This window comes from Mizuhopecten yessoensis, unplaced genomic scaffold (genome assembly GCF_002113885.1).
Source record: "Mizuhopecten yessoensis strain PY_sf001 unplaced genomic scaffold, ASM211388v2 scaffold11053, whole genome shotgun sequence".
NCBI classification, from domain to species: domain Eukaryota; kingdom Metazoa; phylum Mollusca; class Bivalvia; order Pectinida; family Pectinidae; genus Mizuhopecten; species Mizuhopecten yessoensis.
Window position 1 is genome coordinate 1 of NW_018408855.1, and position 18,092 is coordinate 18,092.

The window sequence follows — 18,092 nt, forward strand, 5'->3', positions numbered from 1 at the left end:
TTAGAATGAGTTAGGTGTTATTCCCAGAGTGTTGATAGAACATTTCAAATGAGTTAGGTGTTATTCCCAGAGTGTTGATGGAACATTTATAATGAATTAGGTGTTATTCCTAGAGTGTTGATGGAACATTTCGAATGAGTTAGGTGTTATTCCCCGAGTGTTGACGGAACATTCAAAATGAGTTAGGTGTTATTCCCCGAGCGTTGACTTTTGATTTAAATTCTGTCCTTTGACAATGTCAATGGCTAGCATGTTGTATCGACTGAGTTCGGATCTTCGCGATGATGTACATTCTTTTTCTATTAAACTGTTAAACACTAATGATTGTCTTTTAGTTATTGTAGGGAGCCGGGAGGCTTTAACGATAAGTTACATTGTAAACAGTTGGTTAACGCAATCATCAACAAACACGAAAGGGTTTGCTTATGTCGTAACACATACAAATATGGAAAACAAATCAATTCCGTGTTGTTTACACGAAGGTTTTAACATTATTTCTGAAGAAACAAAACAACTTCGTAGCTACATTCAATCAATGGTTTCCTACACACAAAAACACAACATATTTGCCGTCTGTTTTGTTCACACTTAGATATTCTGTTTAAGGCTACGTCATATAGAACCTTTTCACTTAAACTGCAAAATATAAATGCTGTATCATACTAATGGAAAGCGTTCAGTTTTGAAGACGGTCCAATTTAAGTATCATCATCAATTTAGTGTTAAGTGTTTTATCAATCGTTGATAGAACACGGTGTACTTAGGAAACCGCATGGATAGCAGTGACTAACTCAATACTGCACACTAAATATTAGTGACAGATATGTTATAATAATGTAGGATATTAGAGCTAGACAGCTAGCTCTGTGATTTATAGAACGCTTGAAACCATTGTTGGTGTCTATATAAGTTTAAAATTCAGGATAAGGGAAGCAATGGCTACTTATTTAACATCAAACGACAGACTAAAGAATGTGACTATAGAGTAGTGAGTTATATAGTTTTTAATTGCAGACTCCGGAAACAAGAAAGCTACAATTTGTAGCAGTAATCGGATTAATAGATCACACTTAGGCAATAAGGTTGCGAACAACGGCCTATTTAGTCTACAAATGTAGACTTAGGAAAGGCAGATAAAGACAAACACATAATCTCATTTGTAAAATTTGGTTGTAGATACAGAATGTCGAAAAATTAAATAAATCACACTGCACCATATAGCAGTTTCGTTCTTCTAGGACTCATCGACGATTCCATTGAGCAAAAGGGAGGTAATCCTAAGTTGGTCAAAACTACTGTTGAAACAGAAAGGGAAGCAATATCCACTAATTATTTGAATTTAAAAAATGAGCATTGATTAATTTCAAGTTGAAAGTGTGCATTATGAATGAGGCAGTTGTCAAAAAAAGATAGCGAGTAACACGGCATGCTATAGAAACAAAAAACAGCAAAACATTAAACTGAGTATCTGTTGAAACCTATCAAACAATGGAAACAAGATGGCCAACTGTAACTAACATAGTTTTAAACTACATCCTTTATAAACGGGATGGTTAGAAGTAAAATATAACATCTAGCTCAGGCAACTGTCAAACAAAGAAATGAAGCTAGTTGACAGTGACTGATACAGAGTTTGACTACATAAAAAATAAACAAGAAGACTAGAAGTAATCGATAGCTTTTGGCATAGGAAACTATCTGTGAACTAGATGGTTAACCGATTGTTAAGAAAACAAGATGTCAAGACATTACGAATTTAATCTTAAACTACATATTTGTGGAACAAGATGACTAGAAGGAACCGATAAAGTTTGGCAGAGCAGACTATCAAAGAAAACAAGATGGTTAACCGATTGTTTAAAAAAAACAGAGGCAATACGTTACTAATATAAAAGTTAACTCCATATTTGAGGAATAAGGTGACTAGAAGTAAACGCTAAAGTTCGGCAGAGCAAACTATCAAAGAAAACAAGATGGTTAACAGTGACTGATATAGTCTTACGCTAATGACCATTCACCAATTAGAATCACATTTATCATACACAGCAGAAGATCGCGTCACTGAACAATGATTTAGTAGATCAACCGACCATCCTTCATTTGTCATGATATCCAGCGTCTGATCATATTTCTCCATTCTGATGGAGCGGACTGTCAATTAGGGGCATTATAACCACCGATGATTAATATAACGTTGATTAAGCAATATTACAGTAAACATGATCTTTCGGAAGTAGAGGTTTTACCCGTGTGTATCTAATTGTTTTGTTGAGCTACGCTGCTCGTTTTATATCCATATAAGTATACAATATATCCTTGTTATGGTAATTACCATGACGTTTCCAAATTTAAAAACTAAACCAAGGAAGTAATAACCATAGAAACCATCTATATACCAAATATCCCCCTTTTTTTAAATGTGTCTGTATACATTTATAGCAATTTATTATTCGTTATATAATAATGATCTCTCTCCACTTTTGAAAAATGAATTAGACCTACAAAAATAAACTAACAACAGAAATTATTAATTGAATCACGGGTTCCTCTTTACATGTATCAACCTCCAAATGCTGAAAATAGATTACCTTTCAGAATAACGCTGGCACATATAACCATCATTTAAGCCAACTTTATATAACCCTAACTTCTTCTGACATTATCGGTATATCTTAATGATTTCTCGAAGAATATTTCTTTGCTTAATAACACTGATTTGTTTAAGATATTACGCAATGTGGCATGCTTCCATTTGTCAAAAAAAGAAGACTGCAGTTTCGATTGATATTATATTACATCAAATATTCATTATATTACTCATTTGGAATTACATAAAATGTATATTGTAATGGTTAAAACAGCTTGGATGATACATTACTGTGGCTTCTATATTTCTATATTTATCCTTATACACGAAATCTATTATTCTGATAATACGAAAAGGGAAATCACAGAATCAGAGTACCGGTATGTGGAATATTGGACTCATTAGTTGTCATCACATTTGTCATTTTAAAATTGGTCGTTATTGTTCGCAAGTACTCCAAATTTGTTACATATATATGCATATTTATTTGCCTGCATACTGCACTTCTCAAGTGATACCCGTTTCTCGTACAATATTTTCAGTGTATACATTAATTGTACAGGTATAAATGACTGCGCGAATGTTGTGAGCCCTCTAAAGTGTGGTACTTGTACACATGTTGATAATCAGTATAATATACATTAAGGAAACGACGATAAAATATAGTAGTAAAGCAATGCAGGAAGGGAAAGTAGACATCTAATGCACCATGAGGTCATGTTGTCCACCAGGGTCTCATCATTACCACTTTAATACACAATATAGAAAATAAGTGTCCAAAGTATTCTAAAACATATATAATAATAAGGCAAATGACAATGTATGCTTATGAAATAATGTATAGTATTATACAAAGATGCCGTTAGAAAATAAACGAGCGGCATAAAACGAAGCAAAATAAAAACTTGTATTTTAAGATAAATTTCGGTCGTGGTGTCTTGGAATTTTAATTAAATTGTTTTTGTTGAATCACAAACCCCAATGTACATAAAACTTATTACGAGTTAAAAGATAATAATAATAATATAATATACCACATTTATATAGCGCCCTTTTTAATTTGTAAAATTAATCTAAAGCGCTCTACAGCATATGGATAATAGCATTAGTTATAATTGTGAAACAAAAACATAGGCTTACAATCACTTTTATACATTAAGCAAGCAGAAAATCATCGCAGTGTGCAAATAAATGAATAAATAAGAGGGTATTTACATGACATCTTTGCAAAGAGCCTACAATGCAGATGTGAAAAGGTGATGTTTGATGTCCCTCTTGAATTTGGCCAGGGTATTTTACTTTTTAATAGAAGATGGTAAGATACTCCACATCGTGGCCAAAACCTTCCATAGGTCACAGTACGAGATGTTGGGACACACAACAATGTCTCGGACCGCAGTGATCGTGACGGCTGATACAGGATAACATGAAGGTACTGGGAAGCTGTTCCATTCAGTGCCTTGTATGTGTACACCAAAACGTTGTACTGCGACCTGTATCGTACATGTAACTAGAACAATGAATAAAGCACAGGTGTGATGTGCTCTCTTTTTCGGGTACGAGCAACAAGCCGTGTTGCAGTGTTCTGAGCCCTCTACAGGCGACTAGTTAGTTTGTCAGATATACCACAGAGCAGGGCGCTACCATAACCCAACCAAGAGATTACAAGTGAATGCACCAAAATATTGCATGCATCTGCAGTTATAAAATGCAGGATACAGCCGATGTTCCTGGTCTTGTAGTAAAAGGATTTGGCAATATCGTTCACTTGTTTCTCCATGTTAAGTGAACTATCAAAGTACACCTTTAGGTTTTTAACAGCTGGGACAGTCTCAATAGTTTTGGCACCGACCTTGAGCTGGAGAGCAATTGTTTGCTGACACTTTGGGGAAAGGGCGATTAGTTCTGTTTTTTCCTGATTAAGCTTTAGCATGTTGGCGTTCATCCAGGTACTGATATCTGAAGTACAGGCAATATGTTCGTGGTCCTAACGCCGACCCTTGAGGAACCCCGCAATATATTACTTTGTCATGTGAGGTGGAGGATCCGATGGCAACACACTGTCGTAGTTCACTAGATACGACTGTATCCAATATAGTGCGGTATCAGACACTCCATAAACGTACTCCAGACGTAAAAAAAGTATACCATGGTCGATGACGGCAAATGCAGCTGACACGCCCAGCATGACAGGCACCGCTATGCACTTGTTATCCAATGCAGAAGCTATGTCAGTATGTACACGTAGGAGGGCCGTGTCAGCAGAATGTCCCATGCGGTAGGCCGATGGCAGGTTGTCATGAAGACTGTTTGCATGGAGATGAACCTCTAAACGCCGGGACACAACATTTTCCAAGATCTTAACCAGAAAAACCAGATTTGATACTGGGCGGTAGTTCTTCAATTCCTCCTTGTCCATTCCAGGCTTCTTCAACAATGGTTTAACATGTGCTTCTTGAAATACAATGGAACCTTTGACTCAGCCAATGCTTTGTTCATTCATAATTGAGGTAATCAAAGGAAGTGGTGTTTCAAGACATTGCTTTAATATGTCTGTAGGCAGTGGATCAAGCTCACAGGACTTCGATTGCGAGGTCATTATGATATTGCGCAACTCGTCCGGAGTCGTTGGTTAGAGCTTTGTCAATGTGGTTGTAAATGCGAACAGCCGATAACATTTTGTTTGAATTGAGAAACTTAATGTTCAAAATTTGTCGAGCAAAGAACTGGCATGTGTGGTCAACTGATTGAGAAATTATAATATTGACATAGAGGTATAGCTATTTTCGGTTTACAAACATATCTGTTATCACTGTCGTCAGTCTCGGGAGAAAGATTCTGTGTTTTTAAGAGCAGTTAACAGCTGACCACAAACAGGTGATGCGTGTATCCATCACATTTCCTCAGCTAACATTGAACGTGAATCCTCACAATAAAACCCCATGAAGATTCGAAATGGGAACAAATATCGAAAATTATTAAGAGAAGAGAAATAAGGGATACCCCAAATTATAGACTAAAGAGTTGCTTAACATGAGTCGTGTGAAGGGTTTGATTAAATTACTTAACACACGAGAAATATTACATGTGCTTTTCGCAAATCTAAGTTTCGATTCATTATTGGAATACAAGCAGCGCTGTAACTTATCAAAAGCATTGATACATTGGATATACAGTGTAAATGCTACAGTATATAGTATTTATTAATGAAATTTATTGTAGTCATTTAAAAAAAAGATTTACAAGTTACCCATCAGCATGTGATTGGCAGGCAAAAGTATGGCGTATTGCTGGCAAAAACATCCCTCGTATGTAGGAAAAAGAACTGGAACCTGAAGATTTAATTTCACCCGAGAAAAACGAAAAATGAAATCGTAGAAAGAATACAAATAGTTTATTATCACAAAAAAGGAACATTTACGAAATACATAAATAGTTGATGACGCAAAAATAGAAATTGATTAGTATAGCTGTGACAAGCATATTTATAAACAATAGCAAAAACAGTCAATTCCATCATGGGTGCACTTTGTAATGTGATGAACACATGCATTCCACCACATTTAAATTGCTGCGTTCATCATTGCTGTGACCACAGAACATTCGGCGTTCATAATTAGCAACGCATATTAAAGAATGAAAATGTTTGCGGAGAGACGAAAAAACAAATGCACGGTCCTTCAAGTGAACCGAAACTAGAGCGCTTGCAAAAATAAATATATTTATAATTAACACGGGATTTTATTCAACTCTGACGATTTTTATCATTGTTATGCACAGGAATAACTATGAATATGTGAAAAGGTCCTCAAGCAGAGTAAGTTTCTACTAGTTTTGTTGTAAGACATAAACATATTTACTCTGCTTCAAACACGCTGTTATAATTGATAGTGGTTATGTTGGAACTTTCCAATATTGTAACGTGCATGGCCCCAATTAGTGGATAATTGATATTTGAATCATGAAGTACATACCATGGTTCATGTGGCCCATCGATCCTCACATTTATGAAATATTCAATGTTTTCCTAATTACACGAGAGGGTCTTGTGTGAAAAATAATACCAATTAACTTTTACGTAAAGCTAGGCAACACTAATTGTGTCCATGTAATTCATTTATGTTTTGTTTTCACAATTTCTGTGACGCTGCAACAGGTACCTTTACGAAGGTCTTGTTTAGTCCATGCACTATCTGCAAGGACATTGTAGAAGTTACAACGAAAGAGAGACGAACATATCCTGTCAGTGAACGTCAATGCAGCATATTAGTCACGTGTTGTCCTGGATGGAAGAGTGCGCGGTAACTTATTAACGGTAGAACGTTTCAGGAGAGAAAACAGTGGTCAGCAAGGCAATTTAATATCTGTGTATTTCTCTGATATATAAACCGAACCATGACCGTCATGTGATGTACGCTATTCACTTTGCCATCAAATAACCCATTTAATTAAACAAAATTGAAAACTTCTTAACATTTAATGCGTGTAGGGTTTACGATATATTTCGCATTATTATAGGTTTCTTTTGTGTTAGTGCTGTTATTTTTGTCTCATATGCATGAGTTCTTTTACATCTGTCAGTGAGCAAAAATACTCTAAACCAGCTGTCATTATCCTTGGATTGAGTTCGTAGTTCGATCAATACATATATATTACTGTACCCAAAATGCGTGATGTCACATGCCATCTATCAATAACTATTGCCACTTTCTACTAGAATGAACAATACTAATAACATGAATTAGAGCCATTATTTAATGTTCATGAATCTCGTAATAGGATTCTGTCTTTTCATTCTCTGTTAGGAATAATTAGCTTCTTAATCATAACAAATACCAACAGAAAACATCGTCATTTGTTAAATTATTGCATTAACCATTTAACACAGTTCTAGGCATGTTTTTGGTGGAAACTGCTCAATTATGCCTCCATCTCCAATAATTTCTTGTAGTTGATTACAACATTAATCGCCGAAAGCCTTCAACTCCTCCGTTATTCTATAGCGTATATAACCTCCCTCTGGGAGTTGTCTTGTCTCAAAAACAATGTAACGTGTCGGTCTGCAGTGATCGTCTGTCTCGTTCCGTTTTATTAGCGGTTTATTACGGAAAAATTAAGATTCCTGGCTCTGGTCAAATATAATTGATATATTTGTTTCAAATATATACTAATGATTATCATACAAAAATAATAAGTCTGATGATGATGTTGGTCATTGGTACATTGGCTCAGGTCATTGCAAATAAGATGAAATGAGTCTGCAAGTGATAACGCAGAACGCCACAATTTTTATGAAAATTAACTCTTTCGCAGAAAGATTTGTTTCCCTTCGAATTAAAATTGTTGAAACAAAGACGACCTTTTTTTATGTGATCAGGACCTGTAAGACAGGTCCTGGATTGTTAAGAGAGGAACATTTCTAGTAGGGTTATCTTCAAAACGTTCTGTTTTTTATTCAATTTTGCACAGATACATGGACCTTAGTTGGCACTTAGGACAAAACATAAGATCTGCATTTGAGCAATCTATGCCACTTGTAGTCAGTATATACAAAAGCCATTTATATTGTGGATTCTTTGTACTTTTACATTTACGAAAGTTATCGAAGATACGCTGGAAAACGTTACCAAACGTTAATAAATGAATATGAAATATCCTCTAGAAGAAATGTTAAAACCAAACTCTGATGATAAAATGTTTAAAAAATGATGACAAATGTAAAAGAACAAGTTCTTAAAAGTGACAAGGATATTGCATTTGATCTCAAATTGATCAAATGAAGCAAATCTGAATCAGGATTTGTTTGTGACCTATCAGGCACCGAAACCTTTATCATAGGCTTGCAACGAATTACATTACCAACTAGCTCTTATCAGGTGCATTGCTTTCTGGTGGACGCCAGGGAGATGTCTTTAGCCCTCAATAATAGAACGAGAATAATAAGAACGAAAAATCCTGTATTTTACATTAAAATTAAAAAAAAGAATCGATTTATCTAACCTTTTGAATGATAAATATATTATATAGCTTCATGTAAAAGAAATGCTCTTCCCAAGTATAATGATGAACAAAATGTGATTTGTTTCAGAAAAATACTTTCAGGCTGATATTCCATTTTTCTACCCCCATACTGTAATAAGGTTAATTAATCATCTTAATAATCAGTTGATTGATATCTCCAGATGTATAAGGGATTGAAAAATATTAAAACAGCAGAATAAATCTCGTAGCACATCTGAAACGAAAGTTATGAAGGGGCAGGCTTCTATGTAATTTTGACATAGCTGGAAATAGTCCCTTTTAAGTTACAAATGTTACCTATTATAAAAGGCTGTACATGTACCGTTTGATGCAATCTTAAATTTACTTTAATATGTATGTTTTAAAATATTGCACCCGAAAGGTATTTGTTGAAGATGACAGAATAAATTTAGGTTTGCAATCAATGTACTTACACAAACAAAAGAAACATCATTCATTGTATATGAATTTCCTTACTGCTGAACGTACGGACAATTGCTTCATTCATTACATAAAAGCGACGTATACTCATCAAATATCTGTGCTTTTAGTTCAAGACTCATATTTAAAAACCTACAAATCATTTTAAAAGACGCATTCCTAACATAACTACGTTCATAGATTGATACCAGGCTTTTTTCTCTTTACATCTTTTAAGGATGAACTCTTCTGGGGTTTCATTTACGTTCAAGTCTCGTTTTGATCTGGTGTAATGGGTTTTGTAATAATTAACAAACTATTATCAAGTTAATTAGCAAAAACACGCATCTGAAAAATATGTCAAAAAACTAGATGCCTGTTGTTTGTAGAACGTTTTTTACAAGAATTTAAAAAAATTACCAATTCGGCGGCCATTTTGAAAAAGTGTATTAATGTGTTAAAAAAAGGTCAAATTTTCACCTTTTTTGACACTAGATTGATCACTAAAATTGTCATTGTGTCACCATTTTTAATTGTAGCAGGTTCAATTTTGCTGTACAATTTTATAATGTTCAATATGATAAAAATAATATGGAACAAACTGGAAAATTATACATAAATTGATATTTTTTTTACACATTTAGTTTGACTGGAGCACTTTAGATTTTTGACCCCGAAAAAGGTAATAAAAAATAACATAAATAATAATGGGACAAAAAATGAAGCACACTGACCCCCATTTTTGTAAATGTTTAAGGGAGAGAAACACATTTTCATTTAATTCATTAAATATTAAAAAAAGTTTAATTGCAGAACGTTTTATATCAAGCGTTTAATCTGCAAAAAATGGTAAAAGAATAGTATTTTTTCATTAAAAAATAGGGGGTAGGGGTAACTAAAATCTGCTTTCTGAGTTAAAAGAATAAGATTAGGAAATTTAAATTCCATATTTAAAAAGAAAATATTATTTTCATCAATTCGACAAACATTCATACATATCTGATAACACACTTGGAAAAAATTGTATGAATTTGTTCTGCAAATGGTCAAAACCCCCCAAATCGCCTAAAATCACATGTTGCGTTAAATTGGTATCTTTGACCGATCAACGCACAAAAACGAACACACGGACATATATTTTTCTTGCATTTTCTACTATGCCATTATCTCCTTTTTCCAAAAATCAATATAAGAAAAAATAATTAATACAGGACATTTTTGACTTCTCAGAGGTGTACATCCATAAGTATACCTAATAAATAGACACAACACTTTTGCTTTGCTATTTGTCACTGCGAAACAGTAGCCTCGTATATAAATTTACCCAGCATGCATAGTTCTTTTGTATTTTCAACACTCAACAACTGTATACGTTTATACACCGATGGATTTCAGTGGTACATGTACCAGTCTATTTCTTGTCTTTTCCCCCCTTCAAATATCTAACCGGGCATTAATGGTATTGATCGTTTCTTATTCGGAAAGCGTGACTATTTTTCGTTAAGCTTACCATATTTATGTTTAAGTGTGTTTGATAATTAACTTTTTCTGCATTCAATCAATTTCCAAAAGCAATATTTGAAGGCGTTAATTTTTTCGCAAATTGTTATTTCAAATCAGAAAATAAGTATAGCTTTTACGAAAGTTCACCAACTGATGTAGTTTGAATGTTAATCTACCATAGAAATTTAGGATCAACATCATCCCCTATCTATCAAAATGGAAGGTTTGGTCTTATTATCTTGTAATCTTCTGCCATGTAAACTCTTTATTGTATAAATTTACCCTAATTTTGTACAAACAGATTGAACTGCAGTTTTGTTGACATTTCGGAATCCTGTAGTTGTGTTGTCGTCGTAACAGACCTACTTTATGCAATTGTATAACCAGCCTTAGCGTATGTCCCCTAAACATGCAGACACCAATTGTGAAGCACTATTGACTTTAATTTATGTATTGCCCGCTTCATTATTTCAGACGGTTCCAGGTTTTTGTTAGGTAAGAATTTTATTTTGTTGCATGTAATCCATTCTCAATGCATGTAAGTCTGTGGGCAAATATAAATTTCTTTTATACATTTAAGTAAGTAAATACGTAGTACCAATGTCTAAAGAAAATCTTTAGGTTATTTGTCGGGCAGTTACTGATAGAGACACACTAGTAAACACATATTGATCTTATCAGGTTTCGAGCCATCAGATTATTTCCTCATTCGTCTGGACACGAGTCTCCTTTATCATGGCTTGAACAGACTTATATTAATAAAATCGCATATCAGTCACGAGATAATATTGAGTTCAGACGTTTTATATACATCATCGGTTACTTGTACTTATTTACGATCCAGAAGATCTGGTAGTCCAACGACTGCTTTAAATCTATTGACGATTATATAATTCACTTCTGACCTTCGACCTGAATATTGAAAATATATTGAATTCTACGTTAAATTGTCGTATTAATTCCAAGTTTTTTTGTAATGCATACCCAATTTCGTTAATCGAGCCACCACTTATCCTTTGTTGTTCTATATTCGACTGGTAGGTTTTGTTTGTTAAAAACTGTCCTTGACGGCTAACAATGCTGTCAATTTATAGAAGGATGATAGGGGGATAGCTTATCAAAGCTGCACAGTAAAGTTCGCTACATTCATGGGAAACATTATCCACAAGCAATCGTTACTAATGTTTATCGTGATAAGTGCACATTATTTTTCAAATGTCAAGATACCTAGCGTAATGTTGTTGTTGTTTTTTTTAACAAATTTTATTGCAAAAGAAGCAAATGGATTTGGCATCAGGCAAAGCCTATGTAAGCTATCTCTAAGCAATTCCGGTATGATACAGTTATTTCAACAAACATATAAACAATAAATATAATGTATCTCCCCGACCCATCGAACAAACTTTAAGTACTTTAATCAAATCTGCCAGTTTCAGCAATGTATTCTGATATGCAATGTAATAAATATGAATTTGTTTCTTGATCAAAATCATGACAACCGTGTAATATGGTTCTGATATTCAAATGATCATGGGAAATAATAGGGTTAGTAAGTTGGTTTCTGAGTTTTGATCTTGATTCGTTGAACATTAGACATATATGGAAGATGTGTTCCGCTGTTTCATCTCCGAGTTTACAAGTGCATGTCGGGGAATCTCTCAAATGATCACGAAATAGTTAGAGTTCAGGTTGCTGGCTAAATTTCTAAGCTGGCACATAATAATATTTATAGTTCGACAATCATCGTTTACAAAGGTATTTGTTGTATCAGATGCTGTTTTATGTTACTAAAAATGAGTTCATTTAATTGTGCAAGATAATTTACATTGGATAAGTGAAAATTCAGAGCAAGAGAATTATATTCCCTAAATGTATTAGAAAAATAGCTGCTATAATAGCTTGCTGTTCTACATATAGGAATATCAAAATATCGAGTCATCCTTAGTTGATATCTTTCGTTTTCAGGGCGATATAAAATAGTTGTCAATACTACGCCTATCAGAGAGAGATTCCAAGCAAGTTCTTTATAACATTTATCATGGAAGGTGGTACCTCTGCGCAATACCGTTATAATCCGTGCAGCTTCCAAATGAAGATACTCTAGTAGCTGTTTAGATTGCTCAGTGCAATTATCCCACAAAACATCTGCATATTCTAAAATAGGTAAAATGTAGGTTTTATATATATTTAAAAGACTTGTTCTTGAAATTCGTTATTTAATGACTTAAGGATGTTTTCCTCTTTAAATGCTTTCTGGTATATGTAATAAAAATGATGAATCCATTTCCCATCATCGGATAATATTACGCCTAAATGTTTATGAGTAGAGGGAGATTGAACTGGACTATTATTAAAGTAGATATCGGAATGTATGACATTTCGTTTCCTAGTGAATATCAATGAAACAGTGTTTGTAGGGTTAAATTTAATATCCCATTTTTATCCCAAGTATTAATATTTGAAAGAATTTCTGAAAGTTTATTGTCTACAACAATTTGGTTATTATCAATAATTTCACCTAACGAGGTATCATCTGTAAACAATTACAAGTCACTTTTAAGAATATCAGCTTTATCATTTATATATAACAAAAAAGGGCCTAAAACAGACCCCTGAGGGACTCCAGTATTTACAGATTTGAAAGTGGAGAATATCCCCTCGGTTAAAACACGTTGCTTCCTATCGGATAAATAATAAAAAAAAAAAAAACAATATTCCTTTTATACCATATGATTCTAGTTTATATAATACATGTAACCCATCGTGCCACACTTTATCAAAGGTTTGACTTTTATCACAGAAAACAGAGTGCACTCCTTCCCCTTTGTCTAGGGAATCCATAATAGTATGGTATATAGAAAGAATTGATTTACATTTGAATCTCCGGGGATAAAGCCTGACTGATGCTTAGAAATAACTTCACATCCACGCAGTAGTTATAAAGATATCTAAAAAATACCTTTTCAATTATGTTACTTAAGCAGGATATAACAGAAGAAGGACGATAGTTTGAAACATCATTCGCATCACCCCTGCCTTTGTATACGGCATTGATGTTTGCAGCTTTCCAAGACAAAGGAATAGAACCAGTTTCCATAGTTTTGTTACAAAGAGGAGTAAGAGGAAGGGTAATAAAAGGTGCTATTAGTTTTATGAAAGTTGGGACAATTTTATCAGGCCCAGCAGGTTTATTTTCATAAATACAATGTTATCAATTTCGAAATGGCATTCAGGGGGAAGAGGAAGAGGATCAAGATCGTTTGATGAAGTGGAAATTTAAGAAAAGGAATTATTCATGCATTCCACTGTTGGAGAATAGAGCCATACTCTTTCAGAGGGGAATACAGGTTTGTTTATCATCAATTTTTAACAGAGATTTCGCTATTTTCTACTACTTATCTAAAGGAAGGTTGTTATTATTTAGTGATGATTCAAGTTTCATAAGATATTGATTTTTGTTTCTCTAATTAGATCGATAGTTTCATTACAAACTTATCTATACCTTTTCCCAGTGAGTAGGAGAATTAGAATTAACAGTTTTTTTATAGACACGATTCCTTTGTGTTATCTTTAATCTAATCGTATTAGTAAACCAAGGATATCATTTGGTCTTACTGTAACTACTCTATAAGGTACATGGTCCCTTATTTGCGTATTTATTGATTCAACAAGAACATTACTAAATTAATTACATCTTTATTTTGGAAAATGGAGATCCAGTCAATATTAATAATACTATCATTTATCCTATCAATGTCAGCACCATCATCAATGATGGTGTCCCTTATTAAATTATTATTGTTAGTTATAACAACGCCAATAGAAGAAGAAGAAGAAGAAGAAGAAGAAGAAGAAGAAGAAGAAGAAGAAGAAAAGAAGAAGAAGAAGAAGAAGAAGTAGAAGAAGAAGTAGGTGCAATTCTTAGTGCGTTCATTGATTAAACTGGCTAGATTATACTTTGTTAATAATTGTCCTAGATGAGAGTGTGGCTGAGGGGTAAACATATTTTCACATTAATATCCCCAGTTATAACTACATCAGTAACATTATCATCAACACTTTATCAAACATATCATCTAATTTTCGTCAGTGATGCAACCTATGAGTTATTAATGGTTATCAACTGTAACTTCTAACTGAATAATTTCAATATCATTAAATTCCAAATCTCCTCTACGCTTACTGAGAACTGTATCTTTTGTATATATAACAGTTCCACCTCCAAATCCTAGTTGCCTATCCGTTCGATAGAATCATGAGAAAAACTGTCACCATCTGGTATTAATGGGTTCAGATGTGTTTCTGTGATACATGTACATATTATATTATTTTCACGGAGCTGATTTTCTATAATATCACAGATATGTAGAGAGTGCACAGAGGACCAGGATTAAGTTCAATATCATTATACAACAATAGAAGAATTTGTAATACTAAATAAAAAGACACATTTTTCTCAATAAAGGTAAGAACATATATATGTATATCAGTTAATAAAATGATGTATTATATAAAATGTTAATTCCATGTATGTCATGTACCCAATGTTTAATCAAATATCGACAAGACATCAACCGGTATCTAACTGGTGGAGCGCTATGTGATACATGGAAGACAAAATATGACAAAATAAACAAGTCCTGGGGTGAGATATACTATACACAACATTATATGCAAATATATATACAAATATAAAAAATAGAATGAATATTTTGTTTTTTCAAAATCTGCTTGAGTCAAGATTTTGATTTTCGGACGGAAATAAAGACTTCACTGTATTTAATAAACAATTCTACAGCGGTTCGCCTAATTGCTTAGTCAGAGTATATAAGTTAGATCTAACTTTTAATTTAAAATCAGATGGCGGTGTCGGTCATCACGGGCAATCCAGTACGTGTATAATATAAAGTAGGTTATTCCATTATTGGTTGGTAACTCTGATTGTACACAGGCATATGAAAACATCCATGAAGAACCAGCACGCTCTGACACCACATGTAAGTATTGTAAATATATGTGCAAAAACACATTTTGGGAAAATATTTGGACTATATGCAAGTATACACGATATGAAAACATTACGTAGGGCGTCAAGGATTTGGCACATGTTTTAGTATAATTTGAACACATTCATTATTAACGGGTGTAGTTGATAAAACTGGACTTGTTGTGTACAGTCACAATAGACCAACCGTGACCACCTTCCTTGCTGATCGTGACAATGTTAAGACGTGCAAACAAACCGTACACATTTAGAAGAACTGTTTACACAGAATGGGTAGATGCCAAATGATATTACTGCCCCAACAGGGTTTTCTCAGAGCACATTCATACCAGCTCAGGTAACGTCATACCAGAAGGCAATACTAGTAATAGTTCATGTCGATAGGAAGTCATTGAACTGAAAACCATAAAAATACTGCCCAGAGTACAACTGTACTGTACTGTACAGATGAACTGTTCACGTGACTACCTCTATTAAGAGAATACATATGTTAAGGGGCCGCTATACATGTTCACCATTTGAAGGTTTTTTATTGTGCACCGAGCATATATAAATACACCACCCGTGTTCAGATACCACATTCTAGATTCCCCTAAGATAGTGCCTGAAGGGGGAGATACAGTGACCATTAGTGAAAAAAAAAATCAGGTGTAAAATTCAGGAGCAATTCACGCATGCTTTTTTTGCCCACTTGTTCCATTTGTAAACACACAATTAATAAAATCATGTTATTTTCTCAAAAAACGTTTTTTAAGAAGAAAAGGATTATTTTTGTAATAGTTTATGGTTACATCGGTGTAGATTTTATTACACGATAAAATATTACTAAACATAGATAATTTATTTCTCGAACATATAACGTATGGAAACCTATCGAGATATTTTCGAAATTCTATTCTATATCGACAAAAACCCTTTCTGAACACACGTAGGGTGAGCAATTTCAGCGGGTTTTGAGACTTTCGCAAGCGAGCCAAACTGCGTGTCTTCATACTTCCTTTAAAACAAAATTGGTGTTGACAATCGGTCACATGAAAATTGTTGGTTAAATTGGTATCGTTACATGTACCAATAACTGCTACTGGAGAGAACAGGGATCGCAACCAGATTCGGCAAAAAGGCGACGACTTCACATAATAAAATCCGAAGGTTGTTTACATGCATATCTCGTCATGATGGACTATTCACATCCTGTGATATCACGCCGCTAACTCGAACATCTTTCTGAAACATCGAGATAAAACTGATATTGCAGACTCTAACTGATAATGGTTTAGCTTATGTAACAAGATCGGTATAATCAGAATATGTAATATTATGTTTAAATGCTAACATCTCGAACAACTGACAAACATGTTGTCCTTCGGAAGCGGAGTATAAACGATAGCAGAAGTGTTGTTCGGTACATCCGGTAAGCTTAACAAGGAAACGTCCATGTGAAAGTAAGTATGATGTAAATATAATTCACGTTCGAGATCCTTATATAGTATGCAATGTATGCTGCATACACTATGACTGAGCCAGCCGATCGCAGATCGTTAGTTTCTTATCAATCCTATATCACTTTTTATGGTGTGGTTGCACCGTGTTGAACTGTCAGGTAAGTGTCTAATCTGCATTTTCTCACGTGGTTTCAGGTAATTGTTTGGGATCCGAAAACTTTCTTGTTTTATCGACAACACGACTATTTGTGAACTAAAATAATGTTTTGATGTTTGATTCATATCTCTCCATGTACTTATGTGTCATTATTTGTTGTATTGACATTTTAATTTATTTATTATCCACAAAAAAGTATGTGTTGTGTAATGTGTACCGCCTGCCAGTATCCCCCGCACATCTAACCGAGTATAAAAGACCACCCGCTACTGTATGGAGACTCATACACGTGTAGCACTTCTAAATATACATGGGAAAAAGAAAAAGACGAGTTTCAAAGTTTAATGCAGCTTTTGGACGGCATTCTGCACGTAGCAAATTGCGACAGAGGAATTTAGCAAAAAATGTAGAAGAATCTAAGCAGCAGTCCATACCGGATATTAAGGCGATATAATATCATAAATAGCCAGTCTATACTTCGTCAGTGACAAGAATAAAAGAGAGGAAATCGCAACTGAGAGCCCGGAAGTTGAAACAAGATGGACTGAAGGTAGCTTTTACTCCAGATTCTAATAATGCACTTGATTGGAGTCGATTGTTCAACCTTGACAAGTTCCAGAAACATATGTCTGATATACTTAGCCATGTTGTGAAGTGTGCAGCAGCAAAAGATGTGTCAATGTCAGTGAATTATGTTGAACAATACCGTTATGGACTTGCAAGTGAGTGAAAGAATTTGTTCTTAAATCGAGCAAGTAAATTACTAACTCAACTCTGCAAGAAACAAATATGAGAGCGGTTTTTGGCTCAATGGTGACAGGTGATGGACTGGCTTCTTTGAATGAAATGTTGGCTACAATTGGGCTCCCTGGACTCCGACAATCTTCCTACTCAGATATATTGGTGATCTATGACACAACATCCTTGAGAATGACATGCAGGAAGCTGGAGCTGAAG